The following is a 4,593-nucleotide window of genomic DNA, read 5'->3' as shown; positions in this document are numbered from 1 at the left end:
TTCACTGGCCCTCCGCATCGACCCTCCTTATCTAAACTTCCACAGAGAAAAGGTCATTTTACGTCTCAACCCATCTTTCTTGCCCAAAGTCTCTACACCTTTCCATACAGGACAAGACATTGTACTGCCTGCCTTTTTTCCATCGCCATCGAATCCCTTGGAAAGATCCTTGCACTCCCTTGACGTTCGGTGTTGTTTAGCCTTTTATCGATCGCAAACGGAGTCTATTCGGCAATCCAATAAACTGTTCATCAGATATTCGGCTAGAGATCAGGGCAACCCAGTCACTCCACAAAGGCTTTCTAAATGGATAGTCCACACTATTATCTTGTGTTACCAGTTAGCTAAGCTCGAACTGCCTACAGTTCCCCGAGGCCATTCTACTAGAGCTGTCACTACGTCTTCTGCATTCGCATTCGGAGTTCCGATTGATGATGTCTGCCAAGCTGCTACTTGGGCGAATCCCTGCATTTTCGCCAAGCATTACCATCTCGATGTTTGGGCTCAATGGGACTGCTCCTTCGGTAGAGCTGTTCTCTCCTCCGTCCTACAATGAGGACACCTTCCCTCCTCCTTTGATGGTAAGCTTGTTAATCTACCCATATGTGTGATGCACAGAGGCCACGACGAAGAAAAGCAGGTTGCTTACCTGTAACTGATGTTCTTCGAGTGGCCGTCTGTGCAGTCACACAACCCACCCGCCGGCCCTGCTCAGTGTCGGTGAGTGGACACATTCATCAGTACCGAAAGTTTCCCATTTTTTCTTGGTACCAATCCCATTTTTCCTATCTCATACTGAAAATTTTTCCACAAGGGGGCGCACGTTCGGTCGTCAAAGACTGAACAAATGGCGGACGCTCCGCTCTTTATAGGCCATGGGGGAGGGGAGCGGAGCTTCCCGCCAAAAACCGTTAGCTTTCAATCTTCCGGCCAAAGGCACTGCGCAGACGCAGAACCCTATGTGTGACTGCACAGATGGCCACTTGAAGAACATCAGTTACAGGTAAGCAACCTGCTTTTCTTTGGGGCTAGTGGGTACACTTACAACTTTGAATGTTGTGGGTATTCTCATGAAAGGACTGTGGGGCGGGGGGGGGTTGCCTTCTCACAAAATGGTCACCATGGAGACAGCCACACACGCATAGCATTTTCTACAAAGCAAACTGGTAAGGGCAAAAGAACTTGTCTAAGTACAAGGCCAGAATACAGAAACAGTTGTTTGTACCCAGAGTTTTCAGCTGCAACATCTATTTCACAGAAGGCAGTTTGGTGAGGCTTGGAGACTCCGAACCTAACCAAGATCTTGAGAAAGAGTGAATGGTGTCTGAACCGCAAATGTCAAATCACATATTTGCCCCCAAAAGCAGTTGAGTTGTTTAGAGGGAACCATGACACCTCTCCAGCTACCTTCCTTGCAGGGCCTGCGGCCAAGTAGTTTGTACTTCAGTCACTTCAGAGCGATGTGGGCATCTCCCTCCCATTGTAGGTATTTTGTAAGATAACCTCACGGGAGACAGTGGCTGTCTAGGAGATAAGTCACTGTGTGTCTGCCTTGCAAATTGGCAAACTGAGGGACCTTCCAGAGCTGGTGCTTGGGAGGTTGTGGGAAATCACTGCAGAGCAGCTGGAATTATCCTTGACCATTTTGCTGTCAAGAAGGAAGCTGCTTGCTTGTCAGAGGAGGGAGCTACACTACTGGGCAAGTGGGGCAAGCATGAATGTTCAAATGCTCAGGATAGCTTTCCCTATGCTCATCTCACCCACAACAATTTTAGTTCCCTATAAGCCATTTTAATAATCTGCAAAAGAAATGCTTTTAATTCCACATGGGAAAATCTGACTGAACACATTTAAGAGCTCATCAGCAAGCCTATTCTGTGGCAATAAAGCAGGCAAAGCGTGGCTTCTTTGCCTCTTCTGCTTCCTCACAGTGCAGTTCAATCCAGCCATTTTGAGTGGTCAGGCTTCTTGCAATCTGTTTTTCCAGATGAGACCCTGGGGCCCTTGACACCTTGCCGCAAGGAATTTGTTCAACATTTTGCAGGAAAAATAGATCCATCAAGAGCTTGATTACCTTCAGTGTAATTTATTCTTTGGATGTGTCCAGTGCACTGTTTGAAGGTCCATTATTGGATGAGTTTGTTATTGCAGCCCAAGGATGTGGACAAGCTGCTGGACTCTGTCCCATTTGCCACATGCCCGCTCATCTCTTGTCCGTCATGGTTAGTTAGGAGTTCTGTGAAGGGGATTCGGCCTGAAGTCCAGGAGGTTGTCAGTGCCTTATTAAGAGAGGGAGTGGTCACTGCCCCATTAAAGGAGGCAGTGGTGAGACCACTCCTTAAAAGGCTGTGCCTGGATCCAGGGATGTTTGACAACTACTAACCCATCACTAATCTCCCATTCTTGGGCAAGGTGTTGGAGTGTGTGGTGGTCTGGCAGCTTCAGGCACTCTTGGAGGATACAGATTATCTAGATCCATTTCAATCAGGTTTTAGGTCACCCTTTATGATGATCTTTGCAGGGAGAGGGACAGAGAGTGCGACCCTGTTGGTCCTCCTTGACCTCTTAGCAGCTTCCGACACAACCATGGTGTCCTTTTGGACAGGTTGGCCGGGGTGGGAACGGGAAGCACCGCTTTGTGGTGGTTCAACTCTTACCTGGCTAGACCAGGTCTAGAAGGTGGTGCTGGGGGACAGCTGCTCTGTCCCATGGCGGTTACATCATGGGGTACCATAGGGTTCAGTGCTGTCCCCCATGCTTTTCAACATCTACATGAAACTGCTGGGAGAGGTCATCCGAAGGTTTGGGCTGAGGTCTCAGCAATATGCTGATGATACTCATCTCTCCCTCTCTTTTACATCTCACCCAGGTGAGGCTGTCGCTGTCCTGAACCAGGGTCTGAGCTTAATAATGGCCTAGATGAGGGTCAACAAACTGAGGCTCAATCCAAACAAAACGGAGGTGCTATTAGTAGGGGGGAGGGTCTTCTGGCAGGTTGGAGCAGCATTACACTATCCTAAATGGGGTCACACTCCCCCTAAGGGACAGGGTCTGCTGCCTGGGGGTGCTTCTGGACCTGGGTTTATCCCTACAATGCCAGGTGAATTCGGTGTCCAGGAGTGTCTTTCTCCAGCTGCAGCAGATCTATCAAGTTTGTCCCTACCTGGCCAGACAAAGCCTGAAAATAATTACCTATTAACTGGTAACATCGAAAATAGGTAATTGTAATGCACTTCACATGGGGCTGCCCTGGAAGAAGGTCCAGCAGTTACAACTGGTACAGAATTGGGCAATCCAGTTGGTGACTGGTACTCCTAGAGTGGCCCATCTAACACTTGTACTAAAAGAACAACTCTGGTTACCAATTGTGGCCCTAGGCCAATTCAAGGTGCTTGTTTTGACATATATAGCCCTCAATGGCTTATGCCCTGGTTGTCTAAAGGACTGTCTGCACCAGATATACTTACCCGGCCTTTGAGAATGATGAAGGGTCCCTTTTGCAGGGAGCTATCCCTCAGGGAAGTAGAAGGGTGGCTAACAGAAAGAGGGTCTTTTCTGTTGCTGCTTCTCCCTGTATTTGGGATGCTCTCCCTAAACTTTAGAGATATGCCTGACACCATTTTTGTATTCTCTTCGGTGCTAGGCAAAGACTTATCTCTTCCAAATATATTTTAATATTTTGATGCCACTATGACTTGTTAGGGAGATTAATTTATTGTAATTTTACATTTGTACTAATTTATAGATGGATTGGGTCATTATTGGTGCTGCACTATTAATACTGTGAGTTGTTGGATGCTGTTATTTTGATACTGTGAGCTGCCTAGGGATGCCATTGGTGGAATAGGCAGCATATATTTTAATAATATAAATGAGATAATTAAACATTTAATGTATTTTTCTCAGTGTGCACTATTCTCAACTTCTGGTGCCTTCCTCCAAGTGCCACCTCTACGGCAAGTGCAGAGGGTAGTAACAAGCAGAAGGGCTTTCTCTGTGGTGCCCGTCCTCTGTGGAGCAACCTGCCCACTGCAGCCTGGCTGGCGCCGAATTCGTCGTATTTTCAGCACCAGTTAAGATGTCCCGCTTCGCTGTGTCCTTTGAAGGTTTACTTGGCCACGCAGGGCCGGGGTGTGCGCGCGCGTGGCGTTACCGACCCCAGCAGTCTTGCAGGGTCACTGTGTTCTTACGGATTGCTGAAAACCGCCCAGGGAGCTCGGCTGTGCGGCGGTGTAGAAATGAAATGAACGATACAGGTGTGCCATTGTAGCCGCCTGCGTACGCACACGCGCCGGCTTTGGGCGGGCCTACTCTACCGTAAGCCCGCCGCCTCCAGCGAGGCTTCGCTTTCCGCGGCCCAGGCGCGCCTCCAGGTTGCGTCAGGCTCTGCTCCCTTCACGCAGCCGAGTCATCCTCCTTAACCGTCATTCCTCCCCCCCTCTCCTGATTGGTCGCTTGTATTGCACACGCCAGCCCCGTTTGCTCCAGTCTCTCCTTCGGATTGGCCCGCTCCTGGTTCTATCCTGATTGGCTCTGCAAGGGGCGGAGGCGTTCTGAGGTACAGCTCTGTCATTGGGCCGCCACGCTGGGCGA

The sequence above is a fragment of the Varanus komodoensis genome, unplaced genomic scaffold (assembly GCF_004798865.1).
Source record: "Varanus komodoensis strain SLA01 unplaced genomic scaffold, ASM479886v1 scaffold46_3, whole genome shotgun sequence".
Classification (NCBI taxonomy): Eukaryota; Metazoa; Chordata; class Lepidosauria; order Squamata; family Varanidae; genus Varanus; species Varanus komodoensis.
This window is presented reverse-complemented; position numbering follows the sequence as displayed.